This window comes from Danio rerio, chromosome 4 (genome assembly GCF_052040795.2).
Source record: "Danio rerio strain M-AB ecotype USA chromosome 4, GRCz13ab, whole genome shotgun sequence".
Lineage (NCBI taxonomy): Eukaryota > Metazoa > Chordata > Actinopteri > Cypriniformes > Danionidae > Danio > Danio rerio.
The window spans coordinates 49,405,238-49,432,069 of NC_141024.2; the positions used below are offsets into that span (position 1 = coordinate 49,405,238).

Below are 26,832 nucleotides of genomic sequence, written 5' to 3' on the forward strand. Positions count from 1 at the left end.
TTAAAAGCTTTGAAAAACTCTTAAATTTCATAATCTCAAATGAAGGCCTTAATAGCCTTGAATTTTGTAAATAAAGTCTTGAATTGTATTACAAAGGTTACAAATTTATTAATTTATTTTTGCCTTTCCTAGGATTAAGTTCATACCGTAACAAAATGAACTGTTACTAATGTAGGCTAATTAAAAATTCATGCAGCGTAACGTTGAGTGCACCTCACGCTCCACGTCATAGCAGAAAGCGTAAAAGCATGCGCACCCATCATATGGTTACTTGAGGTGACGTACAGAACAAGATAGTCACTAGCCCAGTTTGTCGGCTAAAATGGCAAAGTGTCACTGTGGCCAAGGAATTCGAATTGAGGTTGGGTTAAGCCTGTGCCAGGAAATGACCGCGACGCCTACTGCTGTTGATGCCGGAAATCTTTTGAGCAAACGATAGCGTCAATGGGTGTTACGGCCCTGGACTCCCATATCGGGGGTTGCCAAACCCACCGCGTGTAGTGCTGCTTGTCAGTGCCAACCACCTGTTGTGCAGTTCTGTGCAGCGGAAACCTCTTTGATTACTGAAACAGCTTTAACAATCAGTAATGAAGAAATTTCTACATTAGAACAATGACAGTTTCTTCTTCCTGTTTTACGGTGGTCGCTAACAAAGTTTTTGATGCGTTACTGCCACCTCTCGCTCTGGTTGGTGATGTCACCAAACAATCATTGGGCTGACACGAGAAACTTGCTTGATTGAAAGATGACAGAGAGAGATTAGAGTTGTAAATATATATACAATATAATGCTTATTGCAAAGTAATTGCCTTTACTATAAATGACTATAGTATTTTAATTGTGTAACACCTGTTTTTTTTTGGATTTTTAGTTTTTGCTGTTATATACTATAATTTGTTTCAGTTTGGTACAACATATTATTTACAGTAAATAACTGAACTAAATTATTTTTCATTGACAGTTTTATTGATCACTAAGATATGATTGACTTGGATTTAACTTGCTTCGATTTAAATATGAATATTGTAAAAATAGCTTGGATGTAGCAAGGCTACTTTTGCCAAGGAGTTTATAGCTTAGCTTGATACATTTCTAAGAGGTAAGCTTTTAAGTAGAGTAGCTAATAGCTTAGCTCATTACATTTTTCAAGTAGCTTGCCCAACACTGCCACCACAGCAAAGGAACATCCTATCTTACCGTGGTTCAACACCAGCTCTGCAGGCAGATGTGATGTGGGTCTTTAAAACAATCCCTGTGCACCACTCTTATACATAGAATAAGAACATTACAGAGGTTTTTAAAACCATGTTTTCTGACTCTGAGATTGCAGTTACACTTTTGAGTGGAAGCAACAAAACTGCATTTATTACTCAATTCAGATCCTTTTATAACTAAAAAACTGACTTACCAGGGGCCTCATGTATGAAGACTTGCGTGGAAATCATACTATAACATTGCGTACGCACAAAGCTGTAAATATGCGTACGCAGAAAAAAATTCAGATGTATGAAACACTGCGTACGCCGAATCTCACGCAAATTCTTTTGTACATCCGAATAAACGTGAAACTGAGCGCAACAGGGCTGAGCACAAAACCCCTCCCTGCCTCCTCCCCCGTATGAATATTCTAATGACTATGCTAATGGCAAAACCCAACGAAAAAGCAATGGCAAAAGCAAGCAAAAAGAGAAACTTTGAACAAAATGTGAACTGGAGGTGCTGCTTTCGGAGGTAGACCGGAGAAAAGCCGTGTTATTTGCAAGTTTGTTCTCCGGAATTAACAACAAAAGAAAAAAAATAGAGTGGGAGAGTTTAGCTGATGCGGTTAACACAGTTGGGTCTGAACATCGCACTGAGTGAATTAAAACAGCAATAGTGTGATTTATAGGTGTAAAATTTTGCAGTACTCTTGTCAGTCACAGTGGCGCAGCTCTTTAGACACATGTGATCATGTATTGGCATGTTCGAGCATGAACTCGGTTCGAATCCAGCATCTGATGAACTCTTTCTTCTTTTTTCCCCCGCTACATATCAGATTTTGCCAACTATTTATCACGAGAAAGATAAGTAGGAATCATCAATAAGTTTGTGCATCATATTTTAAAAATACATAAAAAAATGTAAAAAAAAAAAAAAAAGGCAGGCAAAGAGCAAATGTGATCTTTTTTTTCTAATTTGACCACGTCAAAAATTGCCAATTTTTGATTGCTCTGAGGGGAATTAGCTCAAATGGTTAAGCGCTCGCTTTACATACTAGAGGTAGCGGGAACAATGACTGCATTCTCCACCTCTGTTTTCATGCCTTTTTACATTGGCTTTTTTTGCAAAGCTGGTGGCACCTTGAGGGTTTAAAGCGAAACTACTTACGTCAGCTTTGCCGGTTTCCGTGTAGTACATATTATTGCAAGCCTTCAGAAGCCCTATCAAGTCACAGTTTTCTTTTATTCAGCAGCGTGTCCGCAGTGGGACATCAAAGCGCTAAATACATAGCATTATAGAGTGCTGTCGATCAGGCCATTGGAATCATCGCCAGAAGCAATGTGACTATCTGGGAGGAAGATAGCGTTTTGGTCAAGTGGAAGCAGGTGGACTTAAGGGTGAAGCAGCTAGGCTTTTTGGGTGACTTTCAGTCACCTGACCCTTGTGCACAAAATAGAACAACATCACTGTTTTGCTGAAACCCAGGATCGGACCAGGGACCTTTAAATCTTAAGTCTAATGCTCTCCCAACAGAGCTATTTCGTCTGCCCTTTCACAAGTATCCTGCAGCATTCATGTCTGTGAGACTAAGCAGAATCCTGAAATGCTTCTGAGGCCTTAAAGGGTAAAAGTTTGGCCATTACGGGGATTGAACCCACGCCCCTGGTGCGACGCTCTAACCAGCTGAGCTAACCGGCCACTTGCCACCATATTTGCTAAAAATCTGAGAGTAACTGTCATTTTCCGGCCTTCAAGAGATAAGAATGCTACTCCAGCTTTTTTTGTGCGGTGCTGGTAAAAAAACAAGGTCCCACCGAGATTTGAACTCGGATCGCTGGATTCAAAGTCCAGAGTGCTAACCATTACACCATGGAACCTCAAGTCTTCTGGTTGGTGCTGCCCGGGCTAAAAAAAAAAAAGTAAAAAAAAAAAAAAAAACGGCCTTGCCAGAAGGTAGCAAAATGTCAATACAAGGCAGTGCCAATGTGCATTGATTTCTGAGTAACTCGTCATTCGGCAGGGCTCATCACACGTTTACTGGAGCAGGACCAGGTAGGGCCTTTAAAAGAAAAGCGCACTATTCCAGGCAATTTGACGACTAAACGGCAGGTAGGGCAAAGAGGCCACCACAGAGCAAATGTGATCTTTTTTTTCTATTTTGACCACGTCGAAAATCGCCAATTTTTTGATTGTTCTGAGGGGAATAAGCTCAAATGGTAAAGCGCTCGCTTTGGATGCGAGAGCTGGCGGGAACAATGGCTGCATTCTCCAACTCTGTTTTCATGCCTTTTTAAAGCGAAAAGGTTTAAAGTGAAACTCTCTTGATTCAATCATCACCAGAAGCGACGTGACCATCTGAAAGTAAGATAGCTTTTTGGTCAAGTGAAAGCAGTTGGACTTAAGGGTGCAGCAGCTAGGCTTTTTGGGTGACTTTCCGTCACCTAACTCTTGTGCCCAAAACAGAAAAACAACACTACTTTACCAAAGCCTGGATCTAACCAGGGTCCTTTAGATCTTCAGTCTAACACTCTCCCAACTGAGCTATTTCAGCTGCCATTTCATAGTTTTTCTGCAGCATAGACGTGTGTAAGACCGAGCAGAGCCCTTAAATGCATCTGAGGCCTAAGAGAGTAAGAGCTCGGCCAGTACAGGGATGGAATCCACAACCTTGCCGTTATTAGCACCATAGTCTAACCAGCTGATCTAACCGGCCACTTCCTGCCTAAAGCACTAGAAAGCCCAGAGTAACTGTCATTCCCTGGCCTTCAAGAGATTAACATTCTATTCCAGCTTTTTTTTGTGCGGTGCTGGCAAAATAACAGATCCCACTGAAATTTGAACTCAGATCGCTGGATTCAGAGTCCAGAGTGGTCACCATTACACCATGGAACCTCAAGCTTGTTGTGTGGTGCTGTTAGAGCTGTAGGGAATGAATAAAAAAAAAAACGGCCTTGCAGGAAAGTAGTAGAATGTCAATCCAAGGTGGTGCCAATGTGCATTGATTTCAGAGTAACTGAGTCATTCTGAGTCATTCGGCATGCAGGGCTCCTCACACGTTTACTGGAGCAGGACTAGGTAGGGCCTTCAAAAGAAAAGCGCGCTATTCCAGGCAATTTGACGACTAAACGGCAGGCAGGACAAAGAGGCCACCACAGAGCAGATGTGATCTTTTTTTTTTTTTTTTTGACCATGCCAAAAACTACCAATTTGAATTTTTCCGAGGGGAATTAGCTCAAATGGTAGAGCGCTCGCTTAGCATAGGAAGGGGTCCAATCTTCTCGCTCACTCGCAAGCGAACAAAACGGAAAAAATGCGACAAATTTTGCTTGCAGTAGTGTTCGCGGCTTTGTGACTGTGCATAATGTGGTATTTTGGTTGCATATTGCATGTCATTCTAAATGTCATTTTTTGCGTGCTGGATTCGAACACACGATCTGTGTAACACAATATCCAATCAGTGTCGGTTTCAGCGGAGCCAATCAGCTGCGCTCTTATTGAAATTTTACTGACGTAACACAGGCAATTAAATTGATATTACTATTATTATGTGGATATTGTTCTTAAAAAGCATATTACGTTAATTAAAAATGAATGAAAATGTTTCAATTAAACATATGTATGCATGTTTATGTATATATAAGTATATTATATATATTTATGTATTAATATATAAATATATACTATACTATATATATATATATATATATATATATATATATATATATATATATATATATATATATATATGTATATATTAATATATGTTATATTTCTTTATGTAATAACTTTAAATGAATGCACACAAAAACAAGTAATATGCAAAATGGTTTATTAAAATTAATACAAATATTAAAATCGCAAAACAATTTTAAAAATATAAAAAACAAAATAAAAACATATCTTAATATATAAACTATATAATATACAATAAATAAAAACAATACAATATATATTTATTTATTATGCACATATAATATATTAAAACAATACTATATATAAATATATTTATTTATTATACACATTATATAAAAACAATAGTCTATATATATGTTTATTTTTATATACACAATATATTAAACAATAATATAAATACATAATAAAATGCAAGAGTGGGGGCACGTAATATATAAAATATAGTATTTAAGCAATGTATAAAATGTTATTTTTTTAAGAAATATAAATATATTTTTACATAAAATGCACACAAATATTAAATAAGTACACACAAGACAAAATAAGAGTGGGCCTATAAGTGCCACTTTAAAATGCTAAATATTAACACACAAAAATTAAATGAAATGAGAGAGAGAGAGAGAGTACCCATGTAACATTTACAAAAATATATACAGCAATTTGTCCTTTATTCTGGAGCTGGAGTTTGTCCTTTATTTTGCTGGCGCTGTTCTGCCAACCAGTCCTCTAAGGACAAATCGGCTATGGCCAAACTCCTTGTTCTTTGGTTGCCCACATTTGCTGCAAACATTAAAAGTAACCGCACGCACATACTTCCTTTTGTGGACTCCACTTTCCTTCTCCTGTTCCCGTCTGTGCCTGTTCCTCTGGGTGTAACGGGACACAGGAACAGCAGGCGCAGGTGGAGCAGGTGCAGGTGGAGGAACAGCAGGTGCAGGTGGAGCAGGTGCAGGTGGAGCAGGTGCAGGTGGAGGAACAGCAGGTGCAGGTGAAGCTGGGACTGCACTGGATGTTGGTGCAGCACATGATGGAATCACCATTGACACACTCATGTCTGGGTTAAAAACAAGTGTGCCAAACAATGATCCAGGTCCTGAAATGGGCTGCACAACACCTGGTGCTATGGGGGGTGGTGCTATGGGGCACACCGTGCTGGGGGTGGGTGGAAAGGAGCACACCGTGGTGGGGGCAGACACAATGGGGCGCACTGTGGTGGGGGCCAGCGCAATAGGGCGCACTGTGGTGGAGGCTGGTATGATGGGGAACACTGTGGTGGAGGCTGGCGAGATGGGGCGCACTGTGGTGAAGGTCGGTGTGACTAGGCACACCATGGTAGGGGCCGGTGCAATGTGGCAGACTGTGGTGGGGGTTGGCGCGATGGGGCATTCCGTCGTGGGGGCCGGTGGAAAGGAGCACACCGTGGTGGCATCCGGCAGGAAGGAGCAAACTGTGGTGGTTGCAGAAGCAGACTTTCGACCAGGTCGACCTGTCCTTCTTTATTTGGAGGAAAGACAAACTGGTGTTTGGGGCCTGATGTTGATGGTGCCTCGTCCAATTTTTCCCTCGGCAAAGGAAGCTGCGTATCTGCCACAGCAATTGGATCAAGTGGAGTCAGTCCCTGAGTGAGTACACTCATTTCCTGATCCTTTTGCCTCCGTTGAAACCTGATTATAAATGATATGTATTATTCATATATATTAATTTAGAAATATTCAGGTAATTTAAAGAAAATAATGTGCTTTGCTTACCACTGAATAAGCGTCTTCTGGTTTAGCTCAAAAAGCTAGATCACTGTTTCATCCATCAGCCTGCGACTGCCAAGCACTAGATCCCGGATGTGGTGGTAATCGGTCAGTATTTTAGACCACCTGGGCGTGCGAACACCAGCCTTCTTGGAAGTGGACTTGTGAACGGCACACAGCTTTGTACAAATGGCCTCAACCAAGCGGCTGGTGCTAGGCCACTGTGCTGGACCCCCAGGATGTCCAATCAGACCAATTGTCCAATTTTTCGGCTCTAAACGCGTATTATTGGCCCGTGAGGAACGAATGGCTCAGACCCGATAGAGGACTCGAGAGGTGAACGGATCAAATCTTTTTCGACTGTAAACGCATATGATTGGTTTCTGCCTTTCCGCGATGAACGACACGAAATGTGATGAAGACTTGAAATAACGATACCACCTGCACAAATGTACGCACGCGCGAATTAACAAATCACTCCCTGAGAGGACTTGTAGTTCCCAAATCATATTGAAGATTCGTTTAAAATGAACGAAATGTTCATGCACAGCAAATTTTAGATAGTAGATTTAACTACCTTAGAGTTAAAATTAACACTCCCTCATAGTTTATATGGGAACCACTATAATTGTTAAAAATAACACTTTTGAAAGTGTTAACATTGTCAACACCAACAGAGTGTTAATTAGCAAACTCTTATTGTGTAAAATATCTGTTAAATTTCCGAAAAAATACCAGCAGCTGTGGTTGCCAGAATCTTTCTGTGAAAAACATGGAAGTTTTATACAACTGTATAAATTTACAAAAAATAACCATATTTCATGAACTAATACAATGTTCATTTTACAAAATCATAGCTTAATGCCAAAAAAGTAAAGTCTTTAGATGAAACAATGTGTTTATGTGTGAATGCAACTAGCAAACAGATTTTGACTGCATTAGTAACTACACAGTTACCTTTTAAGAAAAGAAGCTGCAGCATGACATCAAATATTCTCAGTTCATCTTGGACTTAAACAGAGACGCTATTATCCTCCACAATGGTGACACAAAAACTGTTTAGCTGTTTTTTTTTTTTTTTTTTTTTTTTGATTTTACGTAAAAATACCACACTGTAAAAAATTGCTGTTAAAAAACGGTCAGATTCTACGGTAAAATAATGTTTTTTCACTAAAACAGTAATATTCTGTTAAAAACAGTGCTTTCTGGGTAACATTTTTGTTTTCGAGAAAGTAACCAACTGCAGAAAACTGTGAGCTAACAGAGTTCAGATTCGATGTTTTGAAGTCTGTGTTTGAAATCACACTTTGTGTCCTTGATCACTATTTCATACACTAGTTAACTAATATAGTTCACCTGACAGTTTTAATGAACACTAATGAGTGAATTCAGACACTGATGAACACCTGCTGTTAATAATCACAATTACTGAAGAAAATAAACAAGAAACACAAACAGTGACGTCAGTTACAGCATTAAATAAAATCAAGTAAAATAAAACAGCTTCAGTCTCAGCAGAGGATCATTAAACAACTCCACAAACAACAGCAGACACACACTTATTACTGACTGATTTGACTTCCATACTATTCTCATTGAGATCCAACAGAAATTAATGTGTTTTTTTGTGTCACCGTAATAGAGTGAGGGGCTGGTTTTAGTTGGGCTCTTCACCCTTGAACTCATTAATTCAGACTCTCCAATTACTGTAATAAAGAATTAACAAAATGCTTGTATTATAGCAATCAAGTTGGAAAGTTAATAAATAGAGAAATCTATTTGTCTGAAATTAGTTCTGATAAAAGTTTTGTTATAAATCTGGAAGAAGGGCCTCATGCAATAAATTTTATGCTTAGTTGCAGGTATTAATTTAACTAATGAGAAGTGGAAACAGAAAAGATACCTCCGTAATTACTTAACAGTTAAGAAATAACATACAAAAACAGTTCAGTTATGACAATTACACACTCAGACCTTATGAATCTGACCTTGTATCTCAACAATGGTAACATCTCAAATGTTTCATGCTGCAATGCATGCTGGGAGTGGCACGGTACAAATATCCCAGCATGCATTGCGGTACAAATAAATGTTGTATAATGGTCTAACAGTTTTCTTTATTTGCGTTTGATTCTGCTGTTGTTTATGTTTAGACTTTCAGTTGCCTGTTTGTGAGTTAAACTGTTAATTTTGTTAGTTGTCACCATTACTGAGGTTCATATGCTGATTATTGATGTCTTTTTGAGTGCGATTTACACCATAGAGCAGTGTTATTGTCCAAGACATTCTGAAAAACTTCTAGAAATCATTGCCATATATAGACATATAATGTAAAACAATAGATTAAACATTGAATAGGAGCAGTAAATTTTATTATACTAAATGAGAACAGACTCTGCCATTTAATAGCAACATGAACATCACCAGATCTTATTTAGGTTTTTGGCTGACTTGCCTCAACAAAGCAGCTTTTTAAACAAAGTTCTTAACAATTGCAGCAGCCACGATATATAAATGTTAAAAATGACAGGGCTAAGAGCCCAACTAAAGCAAACTCTGTTCTCCATGATGGTGATGTAAAATGTTAACCTTTCTCTCAAGAAGAACTTTAGTAGATGTTATACAAAAATACATGTATTAAGTAATAAGTGTAGCTGGTGACGATGTTTGTAGAGTTGTTTAATCATCCGCTGATCATTTAAATGATTTAATCATTTGTTGTTCTTCAGGTTATTTCATTATAAAGCTGTGACTAAAGTTTTGTATGTTCTGTTCTTGTTTTTTCCCTTCAGTATTTCTTCATTTGTTCATTGTTAATCCTCAATTAACATTTAATTAGTCAGTTAATTAATTAATTTACTTCAGCTTTGCTCCATGTTTCTTGAACACTCAGTAGTGTGGACACTTCAATAAAAACTGAAGTATATGCTCTGGGGTTTAAAGGTGTGAGAGTTAAAAACACAGTGTAAAAATATATTTTAACAGTAATATACTGTTAATTTACACTACGGAAATAGACTGTAAAAAAACAGTAGATTGCTGGCAACCACAGCTGCCAGTAGATTACCGTTAAATCAAGGAAAAAACAGTATTTTACTGTAAAACCTGAAGCTAATTTCTTCTGTCTGTCACCGTTGTGGAGGAGAGTAGAGCCAGTGTATGAGTTAAAGATGAACAATGAACTGCTGATGTTATTCTGCATGTTTCTCTATTTAAAGATAGCGGCTGTTTAGTTGCTGATGCAGTCAGAATCTCTCTGGTAGTTCCAGATTTACATGTATGTGTGCTGTTGTGAAAAATAAGACATTAGAGTTAAACCGAACTTTTCTAATTAACTAAAATAAGTTATCATTATAAGTATGCTTCTAAGCATATATGGCACATTACTTCATAAACTCATTCAGCAGTTGACCAAGTTGAGGTAGTTGCTTTCAGTGAGCAAAATGAGTTCACTTGAGTATTGTGTAAATCAATGTAGTCCATGTATTTTTACAGCAACATACTGTAAAATAACAGTACATTGCTGGCAACTGCAGCTGCCAGAATTTTACTGTTTTTTAACGGGACAATTTTTAACAGTGTGCAAACCGGACAGAAAAGTCGCTGAAAAACCATCTAATATATATAGAATGGACTTATTGGTTGGGTAGGAAACACAAACAAGGGATTCTTGGAAGGCTTATAGATGACATCAGTCAGCTCTACCAGTGTGTGTGTATACAATTAAGGTCAGAATTATTAGCCCCCCTTTGAATTTTGTTTGAAAATGATGTTTTAACGGATTCAGGAAATATTCACAGTATGTCTAATAATATTTTTTTCTTCTGGAGAAAGTCTTATTTGTTTTATTTTGGCTAGAATAAAAGCAGTTTTGAATTTTTGAAATCCATTTTAAGGTCAAAATTATTAGCCCCTTAAAGCTATATATTTTTTTTACAGAACAAACCATCTACAGAACAAACGTTCGAGGTTACAGAAGTAACCCTTCGTTCCCCGAGGAGGGGAACGGAAGTGCCATAAGTGGATGAAATCCACGATGGGAGGATTCGGATCAGAAGCCGCTTGTCTGGAGAGTATTGAACGGGCCAATGAATGAAATTAATTGGCAGCGTAAGCTTGCGCAGGTGTGCGGCATCTGCAATTATCTCAGCATATAAGCACACCTGAAGCCAGGAGACGCCATCCTTTTAAGCTGAAGAGACTTTCAAACAGCTAAGGGACAGTCATTATGGCGACAGAGTATGGCACTTCCGTTCCCCTCCTCGGGGAACGAAGGGTTACTTCTGTAACCTCGAACGTTCCCCTTCGGTTGGGGAACTTCAGTGCCATAAGTGGATGAAATCCACGATGGGAGAAGTATGGAAAGCGCCATAATGACTGCACCTTACCAACACCCCCGATGAGGAGATAGTCAAGCAAGCGTGACGCACCCACATCATGGGGGGTGCGGTCCTCCAACGTGTCCCTGGCCCTAATTTATCCTACTTCAACAGAAGTTTTACGGATTTAGATATATTTTTTGGGAAGTCGTGAGCATCTAGATAATTCTAGGAAATACGACAGTACGTTGGGAAGCGTGCAATCCCGATAGGGAGGACGCTGCGGAGGCCATCCGTTACCCAAGGGGGGGATAGATGGCAGAATTTACATATGGACTAGCCCTAAAAAGGGGGAGTACTCATAGCCAGCAAGTGACTCCTCCGCTGAGTCAGTGCTGGGGGCCACGGAGGAATCTGCAGGGCTCACCTGACGGGGAACTTTACTGACAGATAAAAAGGCGCACGTACCTCCGTGTTAGGGAGAATGGCGCAGCAAGCGTGTTTCAACACCCTACCGAGTTGTCTCCTCAATCACCAAAGGGTTACCTAATACCCTTGAGGAAACCGGCTCCACTCGCAGATTGTAAAACCTTGCAAATGTGTTGGGTGTCGCCCAGCCCGCAGCTCTACAGATGTCTGTTAGAGAGGCGTCGCGTGCACGCGCCCAAGAGGATGCAACGCTCCGAGTGGAGTGTGCACGTACTCCCGGGGGACACGGCTGACCTCGACTCGAATAAGCGAGTGAAATGGCATCCACAATCCAGTGGGATAATCTTTGTTTCGATACGACACTTCCCTGCTGCCGACCGCCATAACAGACAAAGAGCTGCTTAGATGATCTAAAATTCTGAGTACGGTCCACATAAATGCGCAGAGCGCGAACTGGACAAAGTAAAGAAAGGGCTGGGTCTGCCTCCTCCGGGGGCAGCGCTTGCAGGTTCACTACCTGATCTCTAAAGGGGGTGGTAGGAACCTTGGGCACATAACCGGGGCGGGGTCTCAGGATGACGTGAGAGTAATCCGGCCCGAATTCCAGGCACGAGTCACTGACCGAAAATGCCTCCAGGTCCCCGACCCTCTTGATGGAGGCCAACGCAACCAGCAGAGCTGTCTTCAGGGACAGAAATCTTAGAGATACTGATTCGCCATTCAGTGAATAGACTCCACTTCAGGGCGTAGGCGCACCTCGTGGAGGGGGCTCTAGCCTGAGTGATGGTATTAACCACCGCAGTCGGTAGGTTACCTAAGTTTTCCTCGCGTCTAGGGACCACACGTGAAGGTTCCAAAGATCGGGGCGAGGGTGCCAGATGGTGCCCTGTCCCTGAGAGAGTAGGTCCTCTCTCAAAGGGATCCGCCAGGGGAGGGCCGTCGCGAGGAGTGAGAGCTCTGATATCCAGGTCCGGTTGGGCCAAAGGGGCGCAACTAGCAGAACCTGTTCCTCGTCCTCCCTGACCTTGCACAGAAACTGCGCGAGCAGGCTCACTGGGGGAAACGCATACTTGCGCATGCCCCGAGGCCAGCTGTGGGCCAGTGCATCCGTGACGAGAGAGCCCTCGGTCAGGGAAAAAACAACTGGCAGTGAGCGTTCTCGGGGGAAGCAAACAGATCAATGTGGTCTTCCCCGAATCGCGCCCATATCAGCTGAACAGACTCGGGGTGGAGTCTCCATTCTCCAGGGCGTAACAGCTGTCGTGAGAGCGCATCGGCTGCACGATTGAGCGTGCCTGTAACGTGAATGGCGCGCAGCGATTTCAGCCGCGGGTGACTCCAGAGGAGCAGACGGCGGGCGAGCTGAGACATGCGGCGAGAGCGCATACCCCCCATGCGGTTGATATATGCCGCCGCCGCCATACTGTCCGTCCTGACCAGCACGTGTTGCCGCTCCAGCACCGGTAAAAAGCGGTGGAGAGCGAGGAACACTGCCAACAGCTCTAGGCGATTGATATGCCAATGCAGCTGGGCACCCTTCCACAGGCCAGCAGCCGCATGCCCGCGACACACGGCCCCCCAACCCGTGTTGGAAGCGTCTGTTGAAACGACAACATGGCTGGACGCCTGTCCTAGAGGCACACCGGCCTGTAGGAACGAGGGGTCGTTCCAAGGGCTGAGGGCGCGGCGACACAGCGCAGTAACCGAGACCCGGTGTGTGCCCGCGTGCCATGCGCGTCTGGGGACCCGATCGTGAAGCCAGTGCTGAAGTGGTCTCATATGGAGCAACCCGAGCGGCGTGACGGCGGCTGCGGATGCCATATGCCCCAGGAGACTCTGAAAGAACTTCAGTGGGACCACTAGTTTGCTGTCAAGCTCCCTCAGACAGTTCAGCAACAGGCGAGCGCGTTCCTCGGAGAGGTGCGCTACCATGGTGATCGAGTCCAGCTCCATCCCGAGAAAAGAAATCCTCTGCACGGGGGCGAGTTTGCTCTTTTCTCGGTTGACCTGAAGCCCCAGTAGGCGGAGATGCCGAAGCACCTTGTCCCTGTGCATAATCAATTGCTCCAGCGAGTGGGCTAAAATCAGCCAGTCGTCGAGATAATTGAGTATGCGAATGCCCGCGAGCCGAAGGGGCGCTAGGGCACCCTCCGCGAGTTTGGTGAAGACCCGCGGAGACAGAGAGAGCCCGAGGGGAGGACCTTGTACTGCCACGCTCGACCCACGAACGCAAACCGCAGAAATTGGCGGTGGCGTGGAAGAATGGAGACATGGAAATACGCGTCCTTCAGGTCTATGGCTGCAAACCAATCCTGAGGACGAACGCATTGGAGAATGCGCCTCTGCGTGAGCATTCTGAACGGCAGCCTGTGCAGACAGTGGTTCAAAACGTGCAGATCTAGGATTGGCCGTGACCCACCGCTCTTTTTGGGTACGATGAAGTATGGGCTGTAAAACCCACTCTCCATCTCGGCTGGAGGAACCGGCTCGATTGCACCCTTCGCCAGGAGGGCAGCAATCTCCTCTCGCAAGACAGGGGCGGACAGGGGGTTGACCCTGGAGAAATACACGCCCGTAAACTTGGGGGGCCGTTTCGCGAACTGAATCGCGTAACCGAGTCTGATTGTGCGTATGAGCCATCGAGAGGGGCTGGCCCGCGCTAACCAGGCAGGCAGAGCCCTCGCTAATGGAGTCATCGCTACAATCGCTGACGTACATGCGGTGGGGCAGCGCGGAGTGGGTGTGCTGATCCGGGAAGCACGAGGGTCCCGTGGAAGAGCTGGAGGAGAGCGATTCGCTCTGGCTCCGCACCCTGACTCCGGAGAGGGGGCTGGAGGGCTGAGGGAAGGGAGACCGTCCCCCCAGCGCTCGTGAGCCACTGGCGAAGCACGTAGAGTCTGCGAGCCGGAAGGCAGCGCGTCCCGGACTGGCAGAACTCGTGCAGTCACATCCGGGGAAGGGAAAAAGTGCTCTTTTACTGATGTTTTGGTGGCACTGAAAAGTACCGTTGTTATCGGGGCTCCGCCCTCCAGCGGGGAAAGAGCAAATTTCCTCTTCTCCGGATGGCCTGTCTCAGGGACGCTTCGCGGTCCGTTTACCGGACTTAACGGCGCCCTGGGCAGGAGGGGCTGCCTGCTTTCGAGGTGTACGCCGCGCCCGCTTGGCCGGAGGCGCAGGCGGGGGCGGGGCAGCACTCGTTGGCGGGCGCTCTCGGCGAGGAACAGTGGAGGTGGATGGCTCGGCGGGCCCATCGCATCCGACTGCTCTTTCACCGCCTTGAATTCCTGGGTGAATTCACCGACGGTGTCGCCGAACAGGCCAGCCTGGGATATGGGCGAGTCAAGAAAGCGAACTTTGTCAACATCGCGCATATCGGCCAGGTTTAGCCAGAGGTGGCGTTCCTGAACCACAAGTGTGGACATCGTCCTCCCCAGCGCACACGCGGCGGACTTAGTAGTCCGAAGAGCATAGTCGGTCGCGGTGCGCAGCTCATGTAATAAGCTTGGGTTGGACCCGCCCTCGTGCAGCTCGGCCAGCGCCTGCGCTTGGTAGCGCTGGTAGGTGGCCATCGCGTGCAAAGCAGAAGCAGCCTGGCCCGCAGCCTTGTAAGCTCTGGCTCCGAGGGAGGCAGACAACCTACAGGCTTTGGACGGGAGGCGGGGCAAACCCCGCCCTGTAGAGGCGCCGCGCGGACAAAGATTGACCGCGATAGCGCGCTCCACTGACTGGATCGCCTCATACCCCCTGGCAGCTCCGCCGTCAAGGGCGGTGAGGGCGGAGGCACACGCAGCACGGGCAGAGAAAGGTGCCCTCCAAGACTGCGTGAGCCTACTGTGCACTTCCGGGAAGAAGGGGACGAGAGGCTTCGAAGGCTTCGGCCTTCTGGTCCTCTACGTAGCACCCATCTAGTCGGTCCGGCTGCGGAGCTGGGGGATAAACCATCTCCAACCCCACGGCCGAAGCAGCCCGGGAAAGCACGGCTAACATGTCCGCTTCAGGATCCGATTTGACAGCGCTCACCTGCCCGGAGGGGGCGAGCGGGTCCGGATCTTCGTCGGACAGTGAAAGCCCACCCTCCGATGCCGCGGAGGACATCTGATCTCCGGTGTCAGCGAGTGTGAGAGCTACCATCTGGTTAGACGGATCACTCCCACTACCCGAAGCTTGGATGGAGCGCCGTGAGGAGCGAGAGGTCCGCGAGCCCGTGGGCGGCGGATTATCTCCCGCTGAAACCCTCAGATCTGCCCGAGCGCCCGCTGCTTTTTTAGAACAGAAGGCAACTGGGGTGGCTCGCTCTCTTGCAAAAGTTAGCCACGATCTTAGCTGTGCAACGGTCATGGCATCGCAATGACGATATGAACCGCCCGCGAGCTCCGCATTAACATGCTGGACCCCCAAACATGCAATGCAGTGATCGTGTCCATCATCCGGAGCCAGGAAACCCCCGCATCCAGAAACGCACAGTCGGAGCGCCATCCTGAAAAGGACGTGCTGCACGACTGTATTGCTCTTTTAGGAAAGTTGCAACAATACGCACCCCTCTGGAGGACCGGACCCAAAGAACCGCAGGCAAGGGAGAAACCCAGCTCGACCGTCTGCCACCGCGAAGACCCACTCTGGACCGGGAGACACACTCGTTCGCTCTGAAGTGCTGATCAGCAAGAGGAACCCTCATCGACTCACTCAGAAAGGATCTGAAGCGAAAAGGATGGCGTCTGCTGGCTTCAGGTGTGCTTATAATTTCATTCATTGGCCCGTTCAATACTCTCATCCTACTTCATCCACTTATGGCACTGAAGTTCCCCAACCGAAGGGGAACCATCGTTACACAATTACTTGCCTAATTACCCTAACCTGCCTAGTAACCCTAATTAACCTAGTTCAGCTTTTAAATGTCACTTTAAGCTGTATAGAAGTGTCTTGAAAAATATCTAGTAAAATATTATGTACTGTCATCATGGGAAAGATAAATAGAGTTATTAAATCTATTTTGTTAAGAAATGTGTTGATAAAATCTTCTCTCCATTAAACAGAAATTGTGGAAAAAAATAAACGGGGCCTAATAATTCAGACTTCAACTCTCTCTCTCTCTCTCTCTCTTTATATATATATATATATATATATATATATATATATATATATATATATATATATATATATAGTTGAAGTCAGAATTGTTAGCCCCCCTGAATTATTAGCACCCGTTTATTTTTTCCCCAATTTCTGTTTAATAGAGGGAAGATTGTTTCAGCACATTTCTAAGCCTAATAGTTTTAAAAACCTATTTCTAATAACTGATTTATTTATTATTTGCCATGATGACAGTAAATAATATTTTACTTGATATTTTTCAAGACACTTCTATACAGCTTAAAGTGACATTTAAAGGCTTAACTAGGTTAATAAGGTGAACTAGGCAGGTTAGGGTACTTAGGCAAGTTATTGTATATCAATGGTTTGTTCTGCAGACAATCAGAAAAAAATAGCTTAAAGGGGCTAACAATCTTGTCCCAGAAATGATTTTAAAAAAATTAAAACTGCTTTAATTCTAGCCGAAATAAAACAAATAAGACTTTTTCCATAAGAAAAAATATTATCAGACATACTGTGAAAATTTCCTTGCTCTGTTAAACATCATTTGGGAAATATTTAAAAAAGAAAAAAAATCAAAAGGGGGCTAATAATTCTGACTTTATTTCAACTGTGTGTGTGTGTGTGTATATATATATATATATATATATATATATATATATATATATATATATATATGTATATATATATATATATATATATATATATATATATATATATATATATATATATATATGAGCAATATCACACGAGTAGCAGTGCGATATGGCTGTATATCAGCACTGGTGGGAGGCGTGCGTTAGTGTCCCCACTAGTGCCGATATACAGCCATATCGCAGTGCTACGAGTGTGATATTGCGTTTATACAACAGTTTGATGGCATAATTGTGGATATAAAAATTAAATCAAACATGGAGAGTCTCAAAAACCCTTTAGTATGAGGAACTACTTTCTTCCGCATTGGATTCAAATCATAAGCTGACAGTTAAACAGCTGAGCAAGCATCTTTTAAACTTTAGATCTGTAGTGTCTGCTTTCTGCTGGCTGTATGTGGGCGGAGTAATTGACAAAGGGTAAAGAGGCTGTACGGGTGCTGATATTACTTAAATATATCACGGCTATCAGCCAATCAGATTTGAGAACCAGACAGAATTGTTGTATATATATATATATATATATATATATATATATATATATATATATATATATATATATATATATATATATAAAGAGAGAGCGAGCAAGAGCCATTTAATGTTCAGTTGTATTTATTGAAATTTTTGACAGCAATACATTAAAAGCAATGAAGGAACTAATGACTCTGGTATTTATTTCATGTTTTTGTATGTGTGGTACTGTTGTGTCTGTCTTCAAATACTTGCACCAGTGTTGCTACTACCTGTCTGTTGACTATCTGCTGAACATTTACAGAATAGTAAACATGCTGTCTGTGATGTTGGCTCCTTACAGCCATTCAACACATTTCTTAGGTTTTCACTTCATTTTGATGGTCCTAGTGTGACAACAGATGAGCAGATAAATGTAACTTAAAGTAAACTAACTGTCTACTGAAAGTTAGGTTAAATGCAACGAATAGTTAGTTGAACACGTTAGCAAATACATGTATGAAATTTGGGTAACACTTTATTTTGATGGTCCCCCTTTAGATAGTCTGTTGACCATAAGTTACTTTTCAAGTTCTTATCTGTTTACTCTCATCTGGGTAGTATCTGTAGATTGTCTTTTAAATGTTTCTAGGCAATCATTACAATGTCTACAACATGTAAACATTTATTAAACTTTGGGTAAGTTAAGTGTCACCAATATAGGTATGGTCAACAATGTATCAGTAGATGTGTAACAAATCTTCAACAGATGTTCAACAGAGTATCAGTAGATAAGCAACAAATCCTCAGCATTAAGGTTCTAGATGTTCAACAGTGTATCAGTAAATATGTACCAAATCTTCAACAAATGTTCAACAAAGTATCAGTAGATATGCAACAAATCCTCAACATTTATTAAACTTTTGATAAGTTACGTGCTACCAAATTAGGTTGTAGTGTATTACAGTGTATTAGTAGATATGCAACAAATCTTCAACAAGTTTTCAGTACATTTACCATCAAGATTTTTTTTTGTTGTCAGTGTCTGCATGTAGTTGTTAATCAGTTTATGAATAGACCTTCAGTAAACATACAGATGCCTATAAGTAGCAACGCAACATAATTTAAAATGAACTTTAAACAAATATAAAGTTAGGGTTAGGTACAAATTTCGGTAACACTTTATTTTGATGGTCCCCCTTTAGATAGTCTGTTGACCATAAGTTACTTTTCAAGTTCTTATCTGTTTACTCTCATCTGGGTAGTATCTGTAGATTGTCTTTTAAATGTTCTTAGGCAATCATTACAATTTTTACAACAAGTAAACATTTATTAAACTTTTAGTAAGTTGTGTTACCAAAATAAGTTCTAGATGGTCAACAATCTATCAGTAGATATGTAACAAATCTTCAACAGATGTTCAACAGAGTATTAGTAGATATGCAACAAATCCTCAACATTTATTAAACTTTTGATAAGTTACATGCTACCAAATTAGGTTGTAGTGTATTACAGTGTATTAGTAGATATGCAACAAATCTTAAACAAGTTTTCAGAAAATTTACCATCAAGATTTTTTTGTTGTCAGTCTGCATGTAGTTGTTAATCAGTTTATCATTAGACTTTTCAAGAGTTCACACTTAGCTGATGATTAATTATAAGCTTGTTTGGCATGCTGTCCCGGGAGAGAGCCCTGAGCTCATGAGATCCTCGAGCCCAGGACTCCCTCCCGTTGCAAAGCGGGAGGGGAGTTTGAGCTCAGGTAGATCTCGGGAACTCCCCTGCTGTAGCAAGTGAATGCTCTTGAAACTAATTACTAACTAGGAGCGTGTCTATGTTGACAATTTGGCTTGTTCAATTGGCTTAATTGCATGTTTTTGGGTGGTGGGAGGAAACCGGGGAACCCGGGGGAAACCCACGTGAGCACGGGGAGAAGTGCAAAACTCCGCACAGAAATGTCTGCTAGTTTTGGTAGAGCCAGGAACCAGAGACATTCTTGCTGTGAGGCGACAGTGCTAGGCACTGGGCCACCGTGTCACCCGTCTAAGAAGGAGGCGTAGGGGAGGAAGGGGGGACTCTTCAAAACGAAGATAGCAATGGAATAAACCCCAGGGTATTTATAGTAGTTTAGGAGTCATCTGATTGGATAGTAGTGAATTGGATAATGCGGGTCAGCTGCTAGCAATCATAAGCACGTGATCCTCTCGAAATTTGTTTATACATAAACTTCACTTCAAGAGTTCACACTTAGCTGATGATTAATTATAAGCTTGTTTGGCATGCTGTCCCGGGAGAGAGCCCTGAGCTCATGAGATCCTCGAGCCCAGGACTCCCTCCCGTTGCAAAGCGGGAGGGGAGTTTGAGCTCAGGTAGATCTCGGGAACTCCCCAAAAATGCCTTTGAATAGCTCGGGACAGCAGCCGCGTATTGAAGAGCCCCCCAAAAAGCAGGTGTAACAAGCCATATCCGGCTGCTGGATATAGCGTTGATAGCTTAGGAAGAGAAGCTTCTAAGGGAGCAGAGCAAAGTAGGCTGCTAGAGCTTAGGCGGGGTGGGGGCAGGGCTGGATAGACTCCGCGGGAGTCAAGGCTCAAATATATACACCCCTGCGGGGGTGGGAGCTGGGGTTAGTTTGCTCGGGCAAGAGTCGGGAAGATTTGGGCGGTGGAGACTCTTGCATGAGAGGGTGGGAGGTGGCCAGGGCCTGAACTCCTGCGGGAGTTGAAGCTCGTTTTAGTCGCCCCTGCGGGGGCTAGAGCTGAGGATTGAGGGCCTATGCGTAAGGAAGAACATAGCGAAAGAGTGACGCTGAAAGAAAGACAGTTAGCGGAGGACTCAACGCTGGAAAAGAATTGAGGAAATAGGAGGGTAAGGAGATAAGGGGGAAGATCAGAGAAGGGTAAAAGTAGCGGAAGCACTCACGCTGTAAGGAAGAAAGAAGGGGCAAATAATTGCCAGGCGGAGAATCTCAACGCCAGAAAGAAGAAAAGGAGAATATAGAAGTATATATGCATATATAAATATATATGAATATATATATGGTTATTACATGGTAAGGGCCGGGCGTGGGTGGTGATTGACTCTTGCGAGAGTCGAAGCTCGGAGCGACCCCTGCGGGGGTCAGAGCTGCTGTGGGCATTTCCCCTGCTGAAGTCTGGGAAAGGGAGGGGGCGGTGGAGACTGCAGCAGGGGGTGGCCGGGGCGGGACTCTTGCGAGAGTCGAAGCTCGTTTTAGTCACTCCTGCGGGAGTTAGAGCTGAGGATTGATGGCCTATGAGAAAGGAAGAAAAGAGAGGGCGGAGGAACTCGACGCCAAAGGAAGAAAAGGAGAGAGGGGATAACCTGCGTGCGTGAGCATGCACGTGCGTCTATTCCTGTTTCGGCATGTGCATGCACACGCATCGGAACAGGTATACATCGGATGTATGCGTATAACATGCGCATACATACCATTTCTAATGGCCTGGGTGGGGCGCAAATGGTGACTCTTGCGAGAGTCGAAGCTCAGCGCGACCCCTGCGGGGGTCAGAGCTATGGGGGGGGGGGGGCAGTAAGAGTCGGGAAGAGGGAGGGGGTAGTGCAGGCTCTTACTGGGGGTGGTAGTGAAGGGGTGGCCGGGGATGGGCTAGGGGTGACTCGCGAGAGTCGAATTCGGATTGAACCCCTGCGGGGGTCAGAGCATGGTGAGGGAAGGAGCATAGTAGGTTTGAAAGGAAAGTTAAGAGCATACATGCAACCTGCACAACATGTAGTGCCCCTATGTTCACATACTCATTGTTTGCACGCACATATGCATACTTAGACGTACACCTGTACCCATGCATATCTGCGTGCAACATGCATGTGTATGTGTGCAAACGCACGCTGTCTTTGCGCGAGCAATCACACACATTCCATGCGCACCCATACGCAAGCACACACACACACGTACTCCAGCCTACTTAGGGTCGAGCTCGTACCCCTAGTTGGAGTTTGGAATTTAGCTGATTAGGGCTAGCTGGGCTGTCTTGAGGTGGGATCGGCTAAGGCGAATGTAAGCTTTGAAGGCATCGGAGGACCAGCGGCCTAGGGTCTGGATTTGGTGTGGGGATAGACCTTTGTGAGCTGCTGTGGTGGCTGCGCCAATTCTAAATGAATGGCTGGAATACAATTCGGGGGAAAAGCCCGAAAGGCGAAGGACTTCTTTCAGATGTTTTTGAAACCAAAAACGGGTTACTGGACGGTTAGCGTCATCAGTAAAAAGTGGGGCATGTGGGTCAGACTCTTTTGCTCTCCTTGAATGGAGAAAGCTAGGAGAGTTTGGAATAGCTGAGTGGGGGAAAATATGTTAAAAATGTAAATAAAATGCCCTTTGCTTATCTGATCTGTTTTGCTTTGCTTAATGAAAAAGGCGAGTGTTTCAGCATTCAGCAGTGTTAGATCAGTTATAGTGGGGTGTATTGCGGGATTGAAATTGGATGTGATAGCCATTTCTGAATATGACTCAAGGGTCCTTGGTGCGACAGCGTAAAGGATCAGAGATATGGAAGTTTAATGGCAATATCATTTGTGAATAGAGTGGAACAGGTGTTGGATGCTGGTCTGCTTCCGGTACCAAGAGCCGAAATTTCTGGAAAAGAAAGTGAGAGAGAGAATCAGCAATTTGATTTTTGCAAACTGGAACATGTCTAGCAGTCATAATGAATTGCTTTTGGCTGCCGTCCAAACGAGGCGTCTTAGTAAGGGCATAATTGGAAGTGCGTGCGAGCGTCCTTTATTAGTGCAATAAACGGTGGCTTCGTTGTCGCAATGAACGAGAATGCTAGAGGCGGACCATTCATCTACCCATAAAAGCACTGCTGCGACTATGGGGTATAGTTCGAAAGCGCAGATGATTGCTGATTTCTGGGTAGACTGAGCATCTGCGGGCCACGTTGAAGTAAACCAGTGACCTTGGTAAAAGCCGCCGAACCCGACTGAGGGGGCAGAGTCAGTGAATAAATTAATATCCACCGGGGAAGAAATTAGGTCGCTATAGAAAAAGGAACAGCCGTTCCATTGCTTAAGGAAGGAGATCCATAAGCTGGGTTCATTGCGACTGGGTTTAGAAAGATATATGGTATCTTCTAAACCGGGGACCGAGGTGGAGAGCTGAAGGAGGTGAGTAATAAACGGGCGGCCTTGGGGAATTATACGCATCGCGAAATTGAAATGCGCGAGAATAGATAGCAGTTCGCGTTTGGTGCATGATGGTTTCTCGAGGAAAATTTGAGATAAAGAGATTATACGGTCAATCTTTTCTTTGGGAAGGGATGCTTGAAATTTATTCAAATCTAAGTTGATGCCCAGAAATTCTATGGAAGTGCTGGGACCGGCTGTTTCTCCTCTGCGAGGGGGATGCCTAGATTTTCGAAAACCTTTGGGTGATCGATAGGTGTTTAGCTGGGGGTGAGAAGGTAGGGAAATAAGTAGAAAATCATTGAGGAGATGGATGATACGCGGGATTTCGTAGTTATTAGATAAAATCCAGCATAATGCTTCTTAAGCATATTGAAAATTTTAGGACTACTTTTGCAGCCGAAGTTTATCGGACTGCAAAGTAAAATTGTGAGCGCCAATGAATGCCAAAAAGGTGCCAGAAGTCTGGGTGAATTGGCATGATTTTAAAGGCGGATGAAATGTCTATTTTTGCAAGCAAAGCATTGCGGCCGGCTAAACTGATGAGCGAAATTGCTTGGTCTAAATCATGATAATTCAGCGAGTATTCGTCTGATGGAATGGTGCTGTTAATGCTAGGAATATAGAATTGTGAGGAGCGGAGACCAATAATCAAGGGTTTTTGCTAGAGAATTCTCAAGTCGCAATGTCAATAGGACTAATACACGAACGCTGAACAGTGGGGCAAGAATAGTACTATCATGAGTTTATTATCGATTCTTTTTGATTAACGAATTCACTGTTGCAGGTTCGGTAGTCGCAGATTGTAGATTGGAGCAGAATAAGGTTAAGGAAGGGAGAGCTGGAACGCCCGGGTTAGATCCTTGGGTTAGATCTGAAATCAGAAATCAGAAGTTAGTATCAGGGTGACAATGCAATTCAAGCAATTTGAGAAATATGGCATCGTGGATTTGAGCTATGTGAGTGGAAATGCATCCTTTATTTAGAGTGTGATTGTATTTGAAGAGCATATAAAATGTAATGGGTTGGATGAGGGTCAGGTTCTGCAGCCAAATGTCATGGTCTTTTTATTAATGCATGGTCTGATAGCTTGATATCGCTACGTGCAAAGATGGTAGAGGTGAGCATTCATCCCCCCGCAGAATGGCAACTGGATGGAGAGCTGAGGATAAGGGGTATGGTTTGTCTGGTGGTCCTGGAAGTGTTTATTGAAGTTCCGTTGTCAGAAATGTCCTCCTATTCATAGCAGCCAATCAGGAAGTTGTTTGTTGCTGTTTCGCATCCAACTGACTTGCCATTATAAGCTTACATAAGACACTAGTGTATGAATAAATGAGTCACTGGTCTAGTGTAATTGGACCCCAGTGCTCTGTGTATAATTTATTTATTTTTTAATTTATTTATTAAATTTTTTTTTTTTTTTTTTTTTTTTTTTTTTTTTTTAAATTGCTAACATCAAACTCTGAACTCTATAAGACTTCGAGGGCGATGTCACCACTTAGTAAAACTGTGAATGGAATGTTAGTAATTGGCTTTACTTTAATCCATGAATAACATTTGTTGATATCTTAACTTCATTCACAAGCTTGTCTGGTCCAAATTCATTCAAAAGAGTTGCAACAGAGTCAAGAGAGAGGGCAGGACCTTCTCCAGAGAGCTTATTGGGTGGTGACGCTTCTCCTTACAGCTATTGGCTTAAAGGAGAGCCAGTCAAGCGTGCCAAAGGTGAAAAAGCCCGGCGGCCATTTTGTTGATCAAGTTCACCATTGTTTATGACTTGAGCTGTTGCTTGCTGAACATTCCAGCAAACAAGCTGTTAAATGTTATGGATCAGTGGATGGGCAAGAGGCAAGTATCTTTAGTTAAAATCATTGTTTACACTAGTCTTGTTATTCAAAAGATTTATAAATGTTTTAGTCTAAATGTTTGGTAAAGTTATTTTTGCAAAGCTTCCCTTCATGTGCATAGCATGTGCACCGCTAGGAAAAAGGTAATAGTTCAGTTTCATTGCAATGGCTTTGGAGTTTTTGGCTGTCATTTGCTGGAGAATAGGGTTGAAGACACAGCAGATGCGTTGAAGTAGAAGGTTTGATGTTTGTTGAAGTCGTTGATGCAATTGTTGGAGTTGTTTTGAAGTAGTAGTTGTTGTTGCTGCAGTTGTTGTTGCTGCAGTTGTTGTTGCTGCTGCTGTAGATTGTAGCTTGTAAATTATAGCTAGTAGCTTGTAGATTATAGCTGGTAATTTGTAAATGGTAGCTGGCAGATTGTAGCTGGTAGGTGATAGCTGGTAGGTGATAGCTTGTAGATGCTTTGGTTGTCCATGCTGGTTTAGAGTAGGTTCTTCAACGGAGCTAGCTACGGTGAAGCTGCCTCTTCAAAACGAAGATAGCAATGGAATAAACCCCAGGGTATTTATAGTAGTTTAGGAGTCATCTGATTGGATAGTAGTGAATTGGATAATGCGGGTCAGCTGCTAGCAATCATAAGCACGTGATCCTCTCGAAATTTGTTTATACATAAACTTCACTTAGTAAACATTCAGATGCCTATAAGAAGCAACACAACATAATTTAAAATGAACTTTAAACAAATATAAAGTTAGGGTTAGGTAAAAATTTCATGCATGCATTTGCAAAAGTCTTCAACTAACTATTCGTTACATTTAACCCAACTTTCAGTAGACAGTTAGTTTACTTTAAGTTACATTTATCTGCTCATCTGTTGTCACACTAGGCCCATCAATATGAAGTGAAAATATAAGAAATGCTGGTGAATGACTGTAAGGAGCCAACATCACAGACAGCATGGTTACTATTCTGTAAATGTTCAGCAGATAGTCAACAGACAGGTAGTAGCAACACTGATGCAAGTATTTGAAGACACACAACAGCACCACACATACAAGAACATAAAAATAAATACCAGAGTCATTAGTTCGTCCAACTGCTTTTAATGTATTGCTGTCAAAAAACAAAATAAACAGCCCAGATAATTAAGCCGAGGAAAACATTTACTTCAGGACAACTAAAAACAATTGTTACATTTGAAGAGTTCAGATGCAAAACCTTTAATTGCCATATAACATTTATTCATTCATTTTTTTCAGCTTAGTCCCTTTATTAATCAGGGGTCGCCAAAGTAGAATGAACTACCAACATATTCAGCATATGTTTTATGCAGCAGATGCCCTTCCAGCTGCAACCCATCACTGGAAAACAACCATATACACTCATTCACACACTCATACACTACATACAAATTAGCCTACCCAATTCCCCTGTACCACATGTTTTTGGACTTGTCAGGGAAACCAGAGCACCCAGAGGAAACCCACACAAACATCGAGAGATGATCAGCACAGAAACACCAACTGACCCAGCCGAGGCTCAAACTAGTGACCTCCTTGCTGTGAGGCAAACATGCTACCCACTGCACCACCATATACATTTTTTTTTTCTAAAATGAATATTTTTTTCTGCAATTAAACTTTTTTTGTGGCAAATATTTTTTTCATTATCTTTCAAACAGTAGGCTGAAAAAAAAACTAATTTTAGAAAAACAATTCAAATGGCAGGGCAATGTGGTGGTGCAGAGGGTAGAATGTTCACCTCACAGTAAGAAGGTCGTTGGTTCGAGCCTCAGCTAGGTCAGGTGGGATTTCTGTGTGGAGTTTGCATGTTCTCCCTGTGTTCGCGTGGGTGTCCTCTGGGTACTCCGGTTCCCTCCACAAGTCCAAAGACATGTGGTACAGGTAAATTGAGTAGGCTCAAATATGTGTGTGCTTGGATGTTTCCCAGTGGTGCATTGCAGCTGGAAGGGCATCTGCTGTGTAAAACATGGATGTTGCTGGATAAGCTGGTGGTTCATTCCATTGGGGCAACCCCAGATTAATAAAGGGATTAAGCTGAAAAGAAAATTAATTAATTTAGTCGGAATTTTAAAAATTTGCATCTGATGTCAATATTTTTTTTTCCTTTGGCATTACAGTTGAAGTCAGAATTATTAGCCCCCCTGTATTATTAGCGCCCCTGTTTATTTTTTTCCCCCAATTTCTGTTTAATGGAGGGGAGATTGTTTCAGCACATTTCCAAGCAT

At 43.2% G+C, this 26,832-nt stretch overlaps 1 protein-coding gene and 1 non-coding gene across 2 annotated transcripts in view; both read right to left on the reverse strand.

Annotated features, from left to right (window-relative positions):
- Window positions 1–26,832, reverse strand: part of LOC137490965 (protein NLRC3) — a 766,684-nt gene that overhangs the window by 129,042 nt on the left and 610,810 nt on the right. The window lies entirely within an intron of this gene.
- On the reverse strand, window positions 3,006–3,077 carry trnaq-uug (transfer RNA glutamine (anticodon UUG)). Its single transcript has one exon. It is a non-coding gene; the product is annotated as a tRNA-Gln (tRNA).